This window comes from Protopterus annectens, chromosome 2.part2 (genome assembly GCF_019279795.1).
Source record: "Protopterus annectens isolate FY-2018-M chromosome 2.part2, PAN1.0, whole genome shotgun sequence".
NCBI classification, from domain to species: Eukaryota; Metazoa; Chordata; order Ceratodontiformes; family Protopteridae; genus Protopterus; species Protopterus annectens.
Window position 1 is genome coordinate 360521516 of NC_056730.1, and position 22185 is coordinate 360543700.

Below are 22185 nucleotides of genomic sequence, written 5' to 3' on the forward strand. Positions count from 1 at the left end.
ACAGCCTTTCTGACACACACCCTCATGATGTTACCTATATTCTACTCTACTACTCACCTACTCCTACACTTACACTCTTGGGACATGGCTCACATGCTGGGGAAAATTGGGATTCACTATCCTTATCCTCATTTGCATAGGATTGCCTACAAATGCATGGTTACATCTCTCACACTGAGTTCTCCCCTTAGCAACTACTACTCAGTGGCCATGTTGTCTTTAGCCTGCCATTCACCTGCATGACAGGATAAGCTTTTTAGTGAAAATGGCTATTTTTGGCTATTTATAAATTATTTTTTTGTTTTTTAAAGCGCCGCACGTTTGCGCAGTGCTGCGCTACGCTTAGACATCGTAGATCGGGGGAAAAAAGTTAGATTTTAATAATTTTAAACATTTATAAATGCCAATGGCCTTATATTTGGCCATTGGCATGCTTCCTCAACTGTATGCATCCTTTATTTGGAGCTGTCATAGCTCCGTTTAGCTATTTGCAGAACGGTACTCCGTTACCAATGAAGTACATTTCTGCAGATAACACTAATCTTCCACAGACAGGTTAATGTTTCCTGGATTGCAAATTTACCTCATTTGCATAGCTTTCAGCAACAAATGAGGTAATTTGCATACCATGACGCTGTCCGTGAAAGAGTAGCTTTAGCAGCTCTCGTGCCCCTGCTGGCTGTATCTGGATCGCACGGCAGACATATTGCCTCTGTGAGCTCCTATACTCTTCTTGCACTCCGTGCAAGCTTTCGTAAATCCGGCCCATAATATACACATATGCATGCATAAATTAACAAACAAAAATAAAATAGTAGCTGTGATTTGCGGTGAGTGTTTAGTGCATAGGTAATGAGAGATGAAAGCTATTTTTTGTAAAACCTGCATAACATACATTTGAAACACTACCCCAGAACATTTGCACATAAGCTCAGATACTTGAGATACAGTCTTGAATCCTACTGTAAAATCTTAAAGAAATCATTAATACACAGCCAAATGCACAGCTGTCTTTAACTGGAAAATTGTGCACTTTGTTTTACTGCTATTGATACTCCTGAAAAGTGAAGACACAATATGCATTATGTATCCACCAAAACATGTCTTTACTTCTTTAAAGACCATACTTTAGAAAATGTCATCTGTTCACTTGCTCCTTCAGTGTTTTGTGAAGCGCAAGCCCCAATTTTCATGACACCTCAACTGTATAGGCTTTGACCATCACATTATGTACATCAAGTTTATACTGTCATTTGTAGGTGACAGAAACTGTGAAAAGAAAAAAATGAAACAGTCTGTTGGTTGCCCCCCCGACTGAAGCAGCAACCATGAATCAGCTGATCAGGAATCAGAGCAATACTTATGGTTGCTATTTGCCCTTTTACATATAAGTTGCAGAAGGGGAAGTCAGAAAATGCACTATAGTATTTAAACAATTTATACTGGTGCTAAGGTGAATAAGCAAACGTTTGCATTAAATTATTTTTCTCTTTAGAAAAAAAAAGGAAAATGTAAAATTAAGAAGAAAGATTTTGAAAGTCTTTGCTGAGGCAGCTGTTGGCTCTGATAGTGTGTAGGGTGCCTCATTCTTTTATGATTGGTTCAGAGGTTCATAGTTTTATGCTAAACTTATATTTTAGGTAGTAGTTCAAAACTCTATGTAAAGCCGTTGCTTTCACTTCATAAGGTTATAGCTGTCTTGCTGTAAAATAAAACCCTCACTTATTATACGCCTTCACAACTGTTAAAGGTATATGTTATTCTAATGTTTTACATGTTACATTAATGCCAGCATTTACAATCATATGTTTTACATGTTACATTAATGCCAGCATTTACAATCATATGCTATGCAGTGAATGTCTAGCAACAGGAATGTTTGCTGTTTGCGTAAGAGTGTTTCAAAGGTAATAAAAGATCTGTACTATATCTGAATGTATTTCAACAAGTAATAACTACAAAACTGAATCACTGCACACTGGAATGTATCTGAAAGCTTATTATTATATTTGTAATTTATATTATCTCTTTGAATATTGTACTTTCAAAGCTTGGATTATGTAAAATAATGATATTTGGTATGAACAATCCTATACTTTGTATCATTTTTTTTTTTATATTTGTGGAGCCTCCACGAAAAGGGGCTTTTTACCCAGCTGAACATTCACAGGTAACAAATGCAAATATATAAACAAATGGCTGAGCACATCACAAAGTGAAACCAATTACCTATGTATACATGTACATATGTATGTACCCATATAACAATATGGACAGACTCATTTCTTCTGGACAAAAAAAATTGTCAGATACCCAGCAAGAATTTGTGGTTACACATGCGTTTCATTAAGGATGGCTTTAAAGGTAAACAAGGAGGTATTTTGTTTTTTATGCAGCGGGAGTCTATACTAAAGGTGAGCAGTGCTTTAGATAACAAAACCTATTGCATTGACAAGGGTTGTTAAGTTTACAATGCAGGTTTAAACCACTGAATACAATGTTTCTCAGAATGTTAGTTCTGTGAAGGCAGAAAAAGTCAAAATGTGCAGGACCTTTCAATGCATAAAATGTTATACATAGATCACCCCTCAAACATCAGCATGAGTTGGTGGTATTTGGGTTGAGATATTATTTTTAAATCCTGGACCCTAAGAAGGTTTAACTCCAAGCAGAGAAAAGGGTCATGGAGCTGTCTTCTTCCTAGGACTACTCCATCTTAGCTGAATAAGAGTGAAAGTAGGTAGGAAGATATTGGAACTGCACTCCCATGACCACTTAATAGAGATGTGAAAGGTACTTATTTGGTTACATAAAGAATACATGGACTTGAATAAACAGAAGATGGACAGCTTATGTCAGTGAAAGCAAACCAATAAACACAAACACAAAATGGCAAATATCATAGGACTTTGATCATATTTTAAAGCTGAAGATGAAGATCCAGAATGGAGTTTCCATGGACTTTGAGCACATGAATTTAACACAACAATTTGAAGAGGATGACGAGTGTATTTTAGTATGCTTATGAAAGTCGATGAGGGCTTTCAATGGACTGAAGAACACATCTTGCAGCTTATCTGACAAGTCTAGCATAACATGGTGCCTTATCAAAAAAAAATGTCCAAAATATGAATCTGGTAAAAAAAATAAATAAATAAGCTGATACAGTGTCACCTTAGAAACTTAGCAATAATATTTTTGACAAATAGTATACTACAAGAATGCACAATTGTTACAATGGCCAATGCTGTTGAAAGGAACCACAAACTAAAAAAAATAAATCTACAGGAGAAATTTCTTAAAAGCAAAATAAACTTTAATATAAATGTTAAAAAGTTCTGTCTGAAATTTTTTTTTCATATTGGTTTAAAATACTGAAATAAGTGTCATGAAAAAACAAACAATCAGAAATGAACAGATCTTATAACATCGTTGTTTAAAACTTAAACCAGCACAAATACATACATATTATTATTTTTATATCTACTTGTACATAATGGTCCAGATTCTGTAAAGTTTGCAAAATCAGGTGCATTGCATTGATATCAGCACAAAAATGATCAATAAGCCTGCAATATGTAAGTATGCCTAAGTGAACTTCAAATATCTCAGTTCATAACAGAGTTTCTCAGTAGTAACAGTGCACTGTATATCAGTCACAGCTACTCCATAAGTCATGAAAAAAGTCTCATAAAGCATGATGTGCATTACCAAAGTTATACAAAAGCTATCACAATCTAAGCTGCCTGACATTTGTATACTTATGTAGTCCATCCACCGATCATGATGTGGGATCTGATGGGTCTCAGTATGGTAGCATGGGTCCTGGCACACAGGACATAGATGTAGTGATACAGTCCGGCCCAGATGGTGACAGTCATGTGGATGTAGCTGTAGCCTTAGATGTGGAAGAAAACTTGAGCAGCCATTCTGACAATGGTGGGACATCAGAGGGTAGATAGGATGAGGCTTGTGGACCACAGTCAAGTTTTGGCTCTGCTGGTGATGTTGACACTTCCCCACAGCATGTCGATACTGCCAACTGCAGTGGACATAGGCATGTTGCTGGTGCGCACAGGCACTACACAAAATGAAAGTATGCTAGCTGTGGCATGGTCCATTGAATCCCTGACTGCAACAGTACTACAGCAGCACTGTAGTGTGAGCAGTGTTCTGCATGCCCTGACTGTGCTTAGCTGATTGCCACAGAGGTGGGCCCCCTCTCAACTTATCAAACCTTGTCCATCAGGCATCGATGCTTATGCTGCAACATGCATATACTTCTGTTGTTGCCTCAACCAATATGGGCCCAGCAGTCATGACCAGACAGTCAACTCACACTTATGCTCCTTCCCACAGTGTGTCTCTACACGCTGGCATCACCCCATCAGTCTCCTATGAGGCTTAACCTGGGCCAAGAGTTTCCATGTATGGTAGGAGTAGACTGGACTGCCCTGTGAGCCATCAGAGTGGGTGACCCAGACTGCATTAAAGTAACACTGACAGTTGATCCACTCCATCTGGTAGTGTCAGTCTCACCCCATGGTGGTGATGATTGCTGTACAGACTATTGACAGTGGTTGTTGTGAAGTCTGATGCCACGGGAGTCTGACATTTATACTAGCCATAGGTGACTGCGTTTATTATGTGACAGTTTATCCATACTTTACATTGATATATGTTGCTTGTGATATTGATAACAGTTCTGCATTACATTCTTCATTGGCTTCTGTTTTCATCTTTTGATAGTGGACAGATAGGAATGTGTTTCACAAAAGTATGTCTCCTGTTGCCTACCATACACACATACAACACTATGAGTCTATCTGCATACCTGTGTCACTTGTGGCCTGAGTTGATGATCTGTGTTGGGATACATTTGTATATGTTTATACTGTTATATGTTAGAATTATGTTGTTATGTCTGATGATCAATGTGTACATCTACTGGGTAACTGCCATTAGATGCAATCTGTGCTGCTGTAGTTGGGCAACACTTGAACATCATTGCTTAATGCGTGTACTTCTGTATTTGTGGCTTGTCATGACTAAAAAGGTGTGTGTCAGATGCTGCCATGTTGCCTAGGCCTGGACTTGTGGTCACACCCTCCGTCACCCACTCCTGTTTCCTCTGCCCCCTGTGTCCTCCTGCTCCTCCTCTAATAGCTGTGGATTGTCATCTTCAGACATCTGGGGTACTTGGGGTAGTTGACCCATACCTGCAGCTGGAAGACCACCATGTGCTGTTGTTATCATATTGTATAGCATGGTGTGCACAGTTACCTTCTGTGTTGCCTTTTCAGGTGTTTATTGCAGTGCACTCCTAGATATGTCCTGATATCTGAACTTAGCTTTCAGTACACCAAACACATGCTCAATGGAATTTTGTGTTGTGTGTGCTGTATAGTAGGCCTCTTGTGTTGTGTGTGCTGTATAGTAGGCCTCCTCTGCAGGGTTTAATGGGGCTCTCTTTACAGGGTCTTTAGCCATGGCTCGAATGCATAACCACAGTCACCTATTTTAGGTAGTGAACACATATGTTGTCATCATGGAAGATGTTGACAGAGATGTCCTTAGCTTACCAGTTGTGTTCTTGTACTTATCTATTAGTATTCGCACAGGTATTTCATCTTGCTGGAATGCAGCTCACAGACCTATATCCCTCCATATGGCAGCACCAATGGACACTTCCGTGGAGTGTTGCCATGATGTCTGTTATGCTGCCATCTGCTACATACACACCCTGGTACTTCAGAGATGGACACCCCTTTCTGTTGATGTATGTATCTGCTTCTGAATAAATGAGGGTGTTAATAGGGATGTGAGTGCAGTCTATTGCACCAAGCACTTGTGGGGAGGTTGCTAGGTTATAGAACTGGTGCATTATAGTTCTCCGATCCATGGAATTAGATAGAAAATGTATGTATTCATCTACTTTGTTGCACATTGCTGCCAGGAATTTTGATAGGATACAACTGGCAGCTGTTAGTGATACTCCTACAGCATCCCCCATGTATCTTTGGTATGTCCCAGATGCCAGTACACCTAGGCTCAGACACACTTTTGTTTTGAGAGGGATGGGGACTGCCTCACAATGTCCACACTGACATGTGTGGCAAACTTGATGCACACAGCCTGCACCAGCTGTCTGTCTAGGTGGAACTTTTTAGTGATTTGTTGATCTAACAGTTGGCTTAGTTTCAGGCTTGCTGTCTGCCTTCTGGGATGTACAACCACATCCTCCTCCATAGCCTTCAGTATTGCAGCCTGTTGCAGTTTGTTCACTGCAGGTAGCAATTTTTTTTATTTTGGTCAGTATTATTACAGATTCCTTTGGATTTCATGGGAATAGCTTCCATTCCTCGCATTGCAGTATTGCATTCACAGAAGAAAACAGAGTAGCAAAGCAGTTTGTTGCATTTAAGTTGCATTGGATGAGCACAATGTGTTTTTGAATCCAATGGCATACATCGGATACGTAATTTTCCTACACTGCAGCTGGTGCACTGAAATCTTCCTTCAACATGTTGTGCTCTTTGCAACTATCTTCTGGAATCCAGCTCACTGTATAAATACTTTTTAACCATATATAAACATATTGCTGTATATCTGCTACAAATGTATCTCTCTCTCTACTTCTATGTAAATAAACACACAGCATATGAATGAATACAACACTGGTCTCTATGCACTATAAATGTTTATTAATATGCTTGCACATGTTTCTGTACATTTCTACCCAGGACATGGCTCAAAAGGGTCCATAAGCCAGCTCAACTACCTGGTTATCAAATTTTAAAATAAAAATAAACATGTGGCCATAATCAGATTGTTTGGTACCTTAAAGTCTTATGTTTAAGACACATATGAAAGTAAAGTGAAACCATTTAGTAATATTATTTGAGGTTTATCAGACTGTCCAGAAGAAGAAAATTGATCACTGCTTTGCTGGATTAAAGGATGCTGCATGACACACTGTTGACCCAAAGAGAGGTAGAGAAAATGTCAGATGTGGGGGATGGAGTTGTTCATCACTGAATAGTATCACTGCATGTTATCTATAACTTTCTTCCCAATATCAACAATTGGATCAAGGAGCAGAAACCAGGAAATTATAAAATATTTGATAATGACTGTGGATAATGGCATGCAGATACATTCATTATCTAATCCACAACTCCAAGGTATGATCTGAGTAGCTAACCCTGGAAAAAATGGAGAACAGAAAAGATGTTATGTTGCTCCTTGATAAGGCTGAGGAGAAGACATGTGGCCCCTTTTTCATCAGCTATAAAATGTTTCTGGTGTGAAACAGGCTGGCATACAGCATAGAACTGTGAGTGTGTTTCCCCACAGATGGCAATATTAGTGATCAACAGTATATGTTTTATCATTCTAGGTGGATGCTACCATAGAACAAAACTGGTGTCTCTAACACAGACTATCCCTCACTTCAAGATGCCATTGCTGCCGTCTGTGACATGTGTCCCCTGCACTCAATGTGTGGAGGCATGCATGTGTCATTGTGTTCCTAACAACTGTGCATATAGTGACAACTGTGACCCACTTCACTCTCTATCCTGTGTGGTGCATGTGGGAATGTCTGATGCACACTGTGGGTCTGATCAGCATTCCTTAGTACAATAAACTCTCAATTAACTGACACCCAAGGGATTGGTAGTTGCTGGATAACTGTAGTTTCCAATTGCTTGAGAGCTACTATTAAAAATGGGCCTGATTAATACTGTACCCTATATTATTGGTTTAGTTTTACTTGTTCTCAAGTTGGGGAGAGAGGGAATGTAATCCTATCTTCCTTTTTAAAACTCCAATACTCTAAAAACGTAACGTATGTTTCTGTGTGTGTGTGTGGGGGGGGGGGGGGGGGGCAGAAAGTGCAACACATGAAAATTGTACTGCATTTCTTCAATTTTCTTTTGTTGCAGGTTGCTTGAGAGTGTTGGATGCTTGTGTTCTGGTTAAATGAGAGTTTACAGTATTAACACTGTGTGCAAAATGTTTGTTCAGTGTGACACCACACTGTCACTGTGAGCTTATAAGGACTCATATGTCTAGACTAAATATTGCCATTTTATAGGTTCATAGGTTCATAGGTACGTACTACGCTATCTGCCCAAAGGCATTTATAAGCCTAGCCAGAATGTGTTGGCTTTCGCTGTCCCCTTAGATTAGTTCCCTGTGCCTCTGTCCAGCAGAGCCACTGAAGTGATACCCGGGGTAAACTTTCTGTTTCCCATCCACTTGTCAAGGTTTCTTTTGAAGTGTGTTAGCGAGGTCTTTTCTGTTGGAAATTTTATCCATCACTGTCTGAGGGGGTGAGTGTGTGGCTGTCAGTTGTTGCTGTTGCACCACACTGTCATTAGATGATGGTGTTGTTACACTTTCCATGCTAGCTGTTCATGTGTATGTGGTCTCACTGTACCAGTAACCTTCAGCTATCCAGTCTGTTTCCCCATCAGCATATTATGTAGCAAGAAACATGTCAAAAACATCATGCAGACTGTGGCAGGGTCATGCAGGAATGCCCCCACCCAGACATTTGAAGGCAGCAGAAATGGGCTTTCAACAAGCTGAATACATGTTCTACAATATAACAGACTTGTGTGTGCATAGTGTTATATTGGAGTTCAGCTACACTCTATGGGTTGCACACCAGCATCATGAGCCAGTCATCATCCACAAAAGAGTGCCAACATGTAGGTGGGTGGTGCATTTAAGCAGATTACACATGAAGCTGTATACTTTAATACTAGCCAAAGTAGCTGCACTTACCGGGTCTATATCACATAGTCGAAGTATGACAACTTCGAACGTTATATGGTCAAGACCATATGTTCGAAGTTGTCATACTTCGAATGCAAAAAATAAATAAATAAATACCTTACCTGACACTTGTAAGCAGGGGGGCTTACCCCCACACCCCCCGCTCTTTAAATATACCAACTCCGAGACCACGCTACAGTGCACTAAAGGGAAAATTCCCTTTACTGCATTGTAGTGCGCTCTCATTTTTCCTTGTTTTTTTTTTTTTTTTTTTTTTTACATAATCAAAGTTTTGTAAGTTCGAACATATCGGTGTTCGAACTTACAAAACTTTGACTATGTGATATAGATCCACACTTACCACCTAGATGGTGACTTGGAATATTAACATGTAGGAAGTGGTGATACAGTTGAGATGTGAGCCACATTTGTGAATCAAGTGAACTGCCTTGGTGCTGTCTGGGCTCATTGTTTATGATTCCATGCACATACTACCTGGCAAATCATGAAATAGTATAGTGCGTAGGTTCACAGTTCAGAGATGTCCCAGATTTTTACTCACATTTTAGCTCTGTCCTTCTTAATCCTTCCCACAACTGCTGACTTTTGAAGTAAGGATGGTGAATTACCCTTAAAAATAATGAGAATAATTAGAGTTACAGACTTCTTTTACTCCAGAAAATGTATATTAATTCACATTCTCTTATTCTGTCAGTGTCTCAAGTTAATAGTACTACTATTTTAAAGTGTCCCCGATTGTGCCTGATTCTGTTGAGAGCCATGCATGGGCTGGATGTGCAAATACAGATGCTTAATAATGTGGTGGGTTTTACTTCATCTCCTGCGGCATTTGGTTCCATGTTCATATGGATAAAATGAGATGGATAGTTCCAAAGTTCATTGATACAGTGGTCTGTTCAATAAACGCCTTCAACTTTATTACAGATCACATGACAGCACAGAATGAAAAAGAAGCAATGCATGAAAAAGCTGTTCCCATCAACCATGGTCTTTTGAGTACTTAGCTAAAAATGGTACAGAATTAATGAAAGAAAGTATGTTCATTTTAAACAGCAGACTGAGGGACACAAGACTACAGTTTTGGGTGTCAAAACAATGGCCAGTAGCATGCATCTCAAACATTCCAGAAATGTCATGAAACATTAATTCATAACTTTCTGTTTACAAAACCTTCATGTCTGTGGGCCAGGTGGGATCTGTATTGATCCATGCATGTGGTCTATGACACCCAGTTCCTCTGTGAGTTGATTGATGCCGTTTAATATATGCATGTTGTTACCTATCTCATGTGGTGTGTTAAGAAACCATATATGTTCCTTCACTTGCAGAGGCATTATGAGGTGGAGGCCTGTGAAGTATCCAACATACTCTGTAAACAACCTTTAGCTAAAATAGAAACAGCTATGCATATCCTGGTCTGCACAGAGACATGGGAAGGTCACTCATTCCTCTAGATTCTTTGTGTGATAATGATGATGATGATGATGATGACCCAGTCTACATTAAGGCAATCAGTTACCATCTGATCTCTGAAAGTATTGTATGTCAGCCACTGAAAGTATAGTTACCTTTGGAAGGGTGCCACCTTGTACATACCCCTGGGAACCATATCACCAAAGGCTAAAATATGTCGCTGTACTCCCAAAGCTGCTACTCATAATATTCTTGCTATCTGCACCTCTACTGTTTTTGGTGTGCTTTGCCTTTTCTTGTATACTATACAGTGATGTACCAGTTTCCCTACATATAACTCTGAATCATGATTATGTTTACTTTGTGTACATTTGCATATCATTTGGAACCCATTTTCATACCCCGTTTCTTTCACATACTAATCTAAGGTAATTTAGGCTCCATCAGTGTAATACAACATGGGACTATGAATCGCTTTGAAGCTAGGCACTGACAATCTCATGCAAATCTGCCCTACATAGTATGTCACTTGTTTATTAATTCTGCCCTTTGCTTCTATTGACATTGCTTGTCTTTCTTGTTTTCTGTCTATACTGTGTTATAATACCGCTGTTGTCATATCACAATTACCATCAACACAGCAAAGTCTATCAGCACAATAAAATATCATATCAGGACTTCATTTAAACAGAAAAATACAGCAGAAGATGAATATTAATACATTGTGTGTATGTACTTATACAACAACATGTTCAGAATTTATTCATAGAGACAACAATAAGAATATAGATAGATTGCAGAATGGAATATAGTTAATACTGTGTTCTAAATATTTTTGTCCATGAAATACCAATAAATTGTTATGTAATAGTATTCTCTGTTTAGGTAGTAAATTGTGTACCAGTTATTTCCTACTTTTATGTTACTATTTATTAATTGTTTGACTGATACCTACTTTTTTCCTAGTCATAGTCATGGGAATGCCAGTGCCAGTCATGATAATCAGGGTTCCTATCAGAAGAATGCTTAAAATAGTGAACGCTCTTCTGTCAAACTGAAAACAACAAAAGCTGACAATGTCAAAGGAATAGAACAGCGATTTTTTTCCCAGGGAAAAAAAATTGCTGGGCCGTCTCGGGACTTTGCTGTTTTCTCCACTGTGGTGCGAGCTCAGAGTTGATATATTTAAGTTGGGGGGGTGAAGCCCCCCACTTTATTTTGTTTGTGCATTTTATTTTATTTTATTTTTTGGATCAGCGAATTTTTTCCCCTGGGAAAAAATTCACTGATCTGTGTGTTTGACATTGTCAGCTTTCATGTTTTTCACTTCGACAGAAGAGCGTTTGCTATTTTAAGCATTCGTTCTTCTGATATAGACCCTGATAATCAGTGTGCAAAAGAAGGAGCCATTTCTAGATAGAATGCTGGTCCATGACAGGATGCAAGTGCATGCACACATGTTCATTCCCATAGTATCATTTTCAAGCCATTTATAAGATTACCTGCTCACCTACTGGAATATTTTAGGAATGCGAGAAGAAATGAGAACACTTGGAGAATACCCATATGGGCGTGGGGTCATCTTGTAAATTTCACACAGAAAGCAGTCTCTATCAAGTTATAGAATTTTAATGTAAAACATAACAGTGGAACTTCGCAGCTAAAAGCAGTTTCCAAATATAGACACATATTAATGTGCCCTATTTGCACTTTGCATTGTGTCTGTTAACACTTTCTGTGATAAAATCACGGTATCTTGTATTTTAGCCCTAAGCTGATGTAACTGGAAAACTAATGTTAGACACGTCATACTGCATTAAAAAACACTGTCATGTCACAAATTGATCCCATTCCCTCCTACATTCCTTTCCAAGAACATTTGCTTTTATTATTGCAAGTAATTATAATACTAATTTTTGAATTTTAGTATTTTATATTTTAGGCACATTAGCAGACTGCTGTAGTTAGACATATTACATAAAAAACATTGAAATTCTGCAAAATACAGTCTGCATCTCTTTAATGTGCATCTTATTAAAACCCATTCCCTAAACCCATAAAACTTAACAATTACAAAAATAAATCTTATGCTCATTAATATGGACTTTAACATCTCCTGAATAAATAACAAAGGAATTATCTAAAGTTCATGTTAATCTGTATTTCTTCCGCTGTAGTTATTAGGCTGGAATAAGGCTGGTTTTGCACTTGGCAGGGTTTATGTCATCAAGCCAGAAGGAATGGTCATATTATATGGCCATTATAAAATTTTATACCTTACACAGTCCAAGATTTGGGATAACACACAAATCTCACTGACAAAGCACAAAATGTTTGTAATTACAAATCTGCACAAAGGATATACATAAAATCAGGATTTAACTACTGTTCCATCCTTTATTTTTATACTTCTGACAAGCCTGTTTTTCCTGCAGCAATTATTTAAAGTAATGAAAAAAAGATTGTTGATTTCGCCTACTGCCAAACAGTCGCTACAGCAGGTGCCCAATAAAAAGATAAAAGAAAACCTGGCACGTCTGCCAAGTTAGAGAATCCTAGCACATGTTTTCAGTAATGATAATAATCATACTTATTACAGCAAATGACGTTTGTGTTTCCCTACGGAAGATGCACACCCAAGTTAGAATGTCAAAGTGAAACCAGAAGAAAACAAAGTTTAACATGTATTTTAGAGGAATTCATTCATGCAAACATAGTACCATAAAGGACATATTAAGCTAATATAGCTAATTCCTAGTTATAAATTAGGGAAGAGTCACAGTGAGATGCATCATGTGTAATATAAAAATATATTGTTCAAACACAACAATGCACACATGCATGGATTAAATAACGGGATACATTTCAGAAGACTCAATGAAGCCACTAAGCAGTATAATACATAAATGAGAAGTAGTGCAGAATTAGCATGTGGCCAAGCAGTACTCACCAAGCCTCAAAGTTAAGGACAGAAGTGCTCTTAAGAAGCCCAACGATAAAAGCTAAAAGAAAAACATGTAGTGTGCTAAAATGAGCACTCCAGAGGAAATAGTAGTCCACTCTGGAAATGGCATGCTTTGTTAAAATTATACACGTGTTGCAGATATAAAACAAATGTATACATATATAAATTATATAATGGAGGTGAATGCATGAAATAAATGTCACATATCTATGTAAATAATGGAGAATTCATAACCCACAACCTCAGTTAATATGTTAATATATGATAATGTGCAATGTTGGAATTTTGTAACTTAGGCCAGGTAGCTGAGAACATTCAACAAGTCAACATTTTTTCATGATGTGGGAAGGCTTGTCATATCACCAACAGTATATCTGGTTGTTAGCTAAAACATTATGTCAGGAGTTGGACATTTGGGGAGTACACATGCAAAGCATATACCACAAGGAATGTGGAAGACAGGACACTTGAAGGTAAGGGTAAAAAGGGGTGACACACAAAGAAGAAGACAAAAGAGGGTCAGAAGGTGGGTCAGAAGAGCGTTGGTATTTTTTGCAGGGAATAAGCTCCATTTTTGTTTTTTAGAGGGACTGATATGTTTTTATCAAGTGATAGAGTATAACTGAGTTGGGTAGAAACATCACATAAAGTACACCACAAAACACAAGCACTGGATGGTACAATACAAAGGGATGGGATGTAGCACACAAGACAGACATGCAGACAGCATGGTGTGGAAAGGGACAGGAAGGTAACAAAACAAAGGAGGGCTACAACATACACATGGTTCACCATACCAACACAGAATGTACACAGTGTCATTGCTGTAGTATTGTTAATTGTGTAGGAGATCAAAAATGACTGATGGCATGGAATGTGTAGCCTGCCCAACAAAGGTGCCACAATACAGACAAACATATGTGGAACTGTACACATGTTGTAGGTTTGCAGCTCTGGACATGTACACAAATGGCATAGGCTGCAAGTAAGAATGATCCAGCCACATGTAGGATCATAAAACGAGAAGTCAGTATAAAACCACCAACCCTATGGATGAAGCAACCATCTGCCCACTAAGCCAAACTGCAACATTGAAAATTACTGGCATAAATAGGGTCTATATTATATTCTCGAAAGCCGACAATGTCGAATCTGACATTGTCGACATGAGAATATTGAATGCTCAGAATCTCGAGCGTGTAAACAGAAATCTCTGTAAGGGGAGATTTCTGTTTACTACAATGTAGTGCAGTTTCGGAGTTGGTATATTTAAGTAGCGGGGGGTGTGGGGGGCGTAGGGTACTTTTTTCTTTTCTTTTTTGTCTTTTTAAAAGGTCGATGTTTGAAGACATCGACCATATGATGTCGACCATATGTTATTTGATGTTTTCAAACGTCAATTTTATAATATAGACCCCCCATAAATATTAGTGTTCTGTCAAGGTAGTATCTAAATGTTCTTGCAACAGCACTGTCATCAGTGAATAAACTGAAGCTACTGTAAGGGAATGCTACTGAAACAATAGATCACCTATGCCATGGAAAACATAAGGCAGTAGTCATATTGCAAATAAGAGTAACTAGAAAGTGTTTCCGCTTTAGTTGTCAATAAAGATTTTTTTCAAAGTTCATGTACCTTCTTCTTCTACTCAGTTAAGAAGTTTGTTGTTTTCTTATAAGTAATTAAAGTTCTATATGAATCAGCTTAGACATGCCTTTCTATAAATGACCAGCTTTTTAACCCTAATAGTATTTTGATTGATGCCAGGCAAAGGTGTCCCTGTTATCTTATCTCTTTATTCTCTCATTAAAACTAATGCTCACAAAAATATTTAAAAATCAAAAAAGTTAAGCCATAATATTTGATAATATCATTATTACCATTACATATTTTGCTGACATCTTACTTTTTTTAGAAATCTAACTTAGTGGTTTCAGTTGTGTTAGAAATTAAGAATCGCAACAAAGCATGCATTTAAACTAGTTTAGAAAAGTCTACTCATTTTCCTTTATTAAGTCAAAGATCAAATAAATCCCTCCTTAACTTCATCCATAAATAGCTTGCAAAATGAAGTGAAATAAGTCAGTTTTAAATATAAAGTGGATAATGTATAAATTATAATTTATATATATATTTTTGCTAGCAACTTTGATTCTAAAGAACTGAAAGAAATTACAATTTGGTCTTTTGTCAGGGTTGTCAATAATTAAAATGAATCTTTCTATAAATTTTTTTATTCATGCAGTAACTTGATTTCACATGTACATTGAGATTTTTTTTAATGTTGGTTAGCAAATCAGTTGTAAAATTCTTGGGCCAAAATAATAAATAACACGTTGAGTCTTAAAAATTTTCAAATCCCAGAGATAAAAGTTCCACAATGGGTAAATGAATTGCTTTAACTGTTCACATTAGCCCTGCTCCTTATATCCATTTATGCATCACAACCACAAAATCATTAATTCACTATCATTTTCATACAGATGTATTCCTTTTGTAAGTATACCTTTAAGCTGCTAGACTAATTATCACCATTGTTTAAAATTATTGATCACAGGCACTCAGACTTCATAATCCTCTGGCTGATCCATTATTCCCATGTACTTCCCACCCTATTTGACATTATTCTCAGTATATAGTAAAAAATAAGACCAGTTAGCATAATGGTTAAGGTCTTTGCTTCCCATGCACAAAGTACCAGGTTCCATCCTGACCTCCATCAATGCTTGTTTGGCATTTGCATATTACCCTGTGTCTCTGTGGGGTTCCTCCCACTTCAGAAAAACATGCTGAGTGTCTCCATCTCAAACTCACCAAGTAATGGAGCTGTGGGTAACAGCACAAACTCAGTTGGTGGCCTATATGGGGAAGAGGTGTATAAACCAACCACTTTGGACATCTACTATGGTGCACAATCCTCATGATAGAATGACGCAGATCACAGACTGCGCAGTGTGGCAGGACTAGCCACTCAGTGGTGTAAAATGTGGCTCTAGATGATTCAGTCATATGTTGCCAAATGGGTTGGTTGAGGACTCGCCATGGACCCATGCTAATGGTGGTAGTGGTGTATGTGCCCCTATTGGCCAGTATGTGCCCACCATAAAGCCAACCATTCTTGGTGATTAAGCTACTGGCCAGCCAGTGTCCAGCTGCCCAGCTGGACATAAACCAATCAACCTGGTATACATATGTTCATAGGTGTTTAGTAGGTTAATGACCACAAGGACCTTTTTAAGCCTAGCCATGCATCCCAAATCTCTTACAAGTTCTGATACCCTTGACAAGTGTAAGCATGGGCCTGGGAGATGAACCATTTATAGGTCACCTGTGTCCATTAAACATAGGGGTGAAACCAGGGATTAATTTCTGGTTCCCATCTAATTGTCCAGTTTGCATTTGAATTGGATTAGGGAAGAACTCTGCTTCACACACATGGGGAGCCTGTCCCATAGATGTGGTAGTCTCTGGGATACATACCTATCTCTCCAGCAGGTCCTATTTATATCACAGGCAAGGTTGTTTTGTGGATATCCAGAAGTTCCATCAGAGTGGGCTCTGACAATGCCCTGTATGCCAGGCATAGATCTCTCCTCAAAAGCCTTTAGGAGACAGAATACAGGGATAGGGCCTTGAGGCAGTTTGAAAACAACATTTTACTTAAACCCTGTATTCTTTTAGTGAGGAACCTCTGTGGATGTTCTACTTGTTGGATATGTCTAGTTGGGTACATATCAAAGCGGGCATTGTACTCAATGATAGGTCAGATGAATACTGAATTCAGTGGAGCAATGACTTCCTTGGACTTAAATGCCATACCTTTGTTTATAAGTTGCACAACATAGAATGATTTCCTCCACCCTGTAGACCTGTGATGGTCAAAGGCTAGACTACTATCTATGTGTGTCCCTAAGTCCCCGACTACTCGGTCAACTCTAAGGTGGTGTGTTGTCAATATGATAGTTACTAGGGATGGATGACTTCCCAAAGGATACAATTATGCATTTCTTGGCATTTAGTTTTATTCCATGGCTCTGACACCAGTTGTTTGTCTGTGTCAGCCCCTCCAGGAGAACACTTGTGTCAGTGTGAGATTCAATGACAGCTCCTAATTTGCAATCATCTGTAAATTTAGTCAGCCAGAGACTGATCCCTGAGGGACTCCACTTGTGACTGCCCTTTTTGTAGAGGTGGACTACCCAATTCTAACTTCCTGGGTTTTGTCTGTAAGACAGTTGGCTATCCACCGGGTGACATATGGGTTTTTACCTAACCTCTTGAGTTTGTCAACAATGTCCAAGTGGAGTATTGTGTAAAATACATTGGCCAAGACAAGGTAGACAGTGTGAATGACTTTGCCCTCAGCCATTGCTTTGGTGACCTTCTCAAAGAAGTTCACTAGGTTGAGTAGACATGGTCTGTCCTTGACAAAACCAAACTGGGTTGGGTCCAGTGTCTGGAGGTTTACTATATATCTGTTTACCATTGCCATAATAATTATTTTCATGGCTTTACATATAAGACTAGTGAGACTTATGGGTCTGTAGTTTCCATGATCTGTAGATGACCCATCTTTGTGTAGTGGGATGACTGTTGCTTTTCTCCATTCATGAGGCACAAAGTCTCTTTGGAGGCTGCAGTTAAATAGTAATTCCAGAGGCACTAATAGGTCATGTTTCATGCAGTTTAGAAGGCATCCTGGGATACTGTCTGGGCCCATTGATGCAGTGTTCTTGGTATTAGAAAGAGCATTAAGGACTTGTTCCATAGTGATAGCAGGGGGAGTTATATTTGATGAGATTTCCTGAGGGAAGGTTGAGGGGGAGTGAGGAGTAAAGTTGGAGCTGCATTTATCAGCCAGGAGGTTTGCTATATCTTCTGGCTCAGTACAGGTGGCTCCATTTCCAATGAGCTCTGCACACAATTATGTATTGCCTTTGTGGTTGTGGACATATCTAAAGAATGCTTTGTGGCTGTCCTAGGCATGAAAGGCCAAACTTACCTCAAATTTGGCTTTGGCAGACTTTATTTGTCCTCTCAGTTGTTTGTTAAGTTTGAGGAGAGTGGTTTTATCCTACTGCACCTCCTAATTTTTGCCATGATTTTCTTCCTCTTGTTATACAGTCTATTGCTTTTGTGATTCCACCAGGGGTGGCTTGTTTTTTGAGTTAGTTCTGTACTTTTTCCTGGTGGGTACTGCTGCCTCTATGCAGCTATTAAGATGCTTGTACCAGGTTTCTGTGAACAGTTCCGCATATGCAGCAGTGTTCTCAGGGTTTATGGGAGCTTGAAATTTTGCCAGGTTCTCACTTAATAGCAGGAGGTTAGCCTTAAAATAGTTCCTGAATATTCCAGATTTAGCTAGGGGTCCAGGTTTTATTTTTACTTCAAAGGAAACTATTTTGTGGTCTGACCTTACCAGGGAAAGCATTACAGTAGGGGGTGTGCAACAGTCTCCCATATTAGTGAGGACCAGATCTAGCATGGTTGCACCCCTGGTTGGTGTATTGACTATCTGGTCAAGGGAGTTTATATTTACAAAATCCAGGAATCTCTGTGCATGTATGTGAACTAAGAATTGCTGCACTCAATGTAGGTTCACTGACAGGATGTAACTTAGAAATGGATGACATGATGGTAAGGAAGAGATGATGGGAAGGAGGAGTTTGGACATCCTGTGTCCTGGAGGGGCAGTTCAGCAAAGCTACTTGGCTTGGGAGACTAGAAATGGTGTGGGAATTGTGGTGAGGGAGAAGTTTCAGAAGACAGTGAGAGATAATATCAGAATTAAAGACAGACTAATGTCAATAAGACTCCAGCCTAATGATAGGGCAATATTCATAATTTCAGGCTATTCCCCACAGCAGGGCTGTGATAGTGAGGAAAAGAGTGCAATCAAACATCAGTTGCAGGACATACTAGATAAAGCAAGACAATATGAACTGGTGTTAATAGGTGACTTAAATGCACATATCAGTCCAGAATGGGATATGAAGAGTACACCTACACGGGGGGGTGGGGGCAGAAATAAAAAAGGAGAGGCCATTCTAGACTTCTGGCAAGTGGCTTGATAGTAGCCAACACATGGTTCAGAAAGAGAGACAGAGACACGATCACATACAAGAGTTGCCAACATGCAACTCAGGTAGACTTCCTCCTAGTAAGGAATGGGCATTGGGGTAGAATCAGTGATTGCAAAGTCATCCCCAGTGAAGCAGTTGGCACACAACATAAACCACTAGTTGCCACAATCAGGTGAGTGAAACAGTTGACACACAGCATCAACCACTGGTTGCTACACTCAACTTGCAAGCAGTGGTCAGAAAAGGCTCTAAGGTCAACAGACACTAGACTGAAGACCTGGAGATTGACTTGAATGAAAGCACAACAGTCCAAGGAAATACTTTGCTCTAGCACCTCAAGAAGAAGAGGAAATAGGTAGAGTTGAAATCAAATGGCAGCTTTTCAAAACAGCATGTATGAGGACTACAGAATAAATATGCAGCTGAGCCAGATATGGAAATAAGGTACATAAGGAAAGCTGGTGGAGGAATGCAGAAGTTCAGGAAGTCATCAAAAGAAAGGGGTGCAGGAAAAAGTGAGAAACGGAAAAGACGGACCAGGCTAGGAAGAATTCCTGGTTGGCCAATAAAGAAGCTAGGAAAGGAGTTGTAATAGCAAAGAACAAGGCATTAGAGGCACTCTACCAACTACTGGAAAGTAAGTAAGTCAGTAGATGGTACAAAGAAACTATACCAAATTGCAAGGCAAAGACAGAAAGATAAAGAAGATAGTCAGACACCCTTCATAAAGGATGCTGGCAACGATCCACTCAGCAGTCTTCAGGACAACAATGGCAGATGGAAAGTATATCTCCAGCAGCTTCTGAATGAAGAAAACCCAACAGAAGTTGTACTGTTCCAGACACAGCCTATGATGAGAGTGGAGGAGGAGCTCATATGGATATGGAGCCTATATTAGAGCATGGGGATCCTCTAAGACACATATCTGTCTCCCCCAACATGTCTTATTTATGTCACCACCAAAATCTAAATCCCTGGATGTTGCTGTTCTGATGAGGTTCATTTTGTGGATGTGCAACAAAAGGTCCATCAGGGCTGGATTCAAGGACACCTTGTATATCAGACATAGATCACCATTTGATAACCGTATAGGGATAGGGCTTAAGGTGATCCATATAGGACAATGTGTTTATACTATGGATTCTAATGATAATGAACCTCTGTGGACATTCCAACTGCTGCATATGTTTGGTCAGGTACATGCTGAAGGGGATATTATACTCAATGATGGGTCTGATAAGGGCCAAATAAAGTGGAACTATGATTCTGTGGACCTGGATGCCATGCTCTTACTTACAAGCTGGGTGACATAGAATGATTTCCTTACTACCTTGGCCATATTTTGGTCAAAGGCAAGATTATTCTCTACATATGTTCCCACACCAATAACTACTGGGCCATCTCTTAGGAGTGTCTCATTAATGGAGTAATTAGCCTTGGTGACCATTTCCCAAAAAACACTATAATGCATTTCTTTGCATTGAACTTTAATCTCTGACTTTGGCACCAGTCAGTTGTCTGCATTAGACCCTCTAGTTAGATGTTTGCATCATGGGGGGATCTATAATACCTACCAATTTGCAGTCATCTGCAAACTTGATCAGCCAAAGGCCTCTGAGAAGAGTAGATCCCAAACTGGAACAGGCCTAGCAGTGAGCCCCTAATGTAGACCACTGGTGACCGGTCTCCTAGTTGAGGTGGTCTCACCAACATGACTTCCTTGTTCCTGTCTGTGAGCCATCTGGAAATCCAGTGAGTTATGTAGGCGTTTATGCCCAGTTTGGTGAATTTGTCAACTATACCCAAGTGATATATTGTATAAAGTGCCTTAGCCAGGCCTAGGTAGGTTATATTCACTGTTTTCCCTCATCCATTGCCTTGCCAACTTTCTCAAAGAAGTCCACCAGGTTTAGTAAGCTTGACCTTCCCTTGACAAAGCCAAACTGGGTGGGGTTCAGTGTCAGAAGGCTGCCTATGTCTTTGTTGATCACTTCTATGATAATTCATTCCATGGCCTTGTTGGACTTAATTAGTCCTCTTAGTTTCCTGTTTAGTTTAATTAGACAGCTCTTTTCATTATCTGAGTTGCACTTCCAGATTTTAGCCACAACTTTTTTTCCTTTGTTATATACCCCATAAGGATAGGATTCTATCAGTGTTGACTGTTTTTTAGAGTTTTTGGTGGGCTTACTTCAAGTAGGTATGTCAACCTCTATACAGCCATATGCATGGTTGTACAAGTAGGCAAGATTACAGGGTCCCTGTGAACAATTCCACATAGGTTGCTGTGATCTCGTGGTTGGAGGGGCATTACATTTTTATAAATTATTACTTAATAGCATATAGTTTGCTTTGGAATAGTTCCTGATACAGAGTCTGTTGGGGTTACCAAGTTGATTTTTATTTTGAAGGAGACAGTTTTGGTGTCTGACCTCAACAGGAAGGACATGATACTCTGGGCCGGTTCAGTGCTTTCCCATATTGGTGAATACCAGGTCCAATATGTTTTAATCTTTGGTGGGTGTGCACACTATCTGGTCATTTGTGTTAATAAAGTCCAAGAATTCTTGTGCTGTGAGTTTGAGGCAGTGTATGTTTCCCAGTCTATAGAGGGGTAGTTAAAGTCTCCCATGATTAGGGTACTTGGTTTAATGGAGATTGTATCCAGTAGGTCTATGTACAAGCTGTGGGATTCTTGGATCATAGAGGATGACCTATAGCATCCTAGCATATGGTATTAGACTTTGTCTGTGGTGAGTTGCACATAGATAAACTCCAGGGGATCATCCTGGGTTAACCAACACAGAGTTATATTGTTGCTAATGTAGACTGAGACTTCTCATCCTTTTGTCTCTCTATGAGCAGCTGATGGTCTAAATGTGGAGAAGGCACTGAAGCCTTGCACTGCTGGACTACTA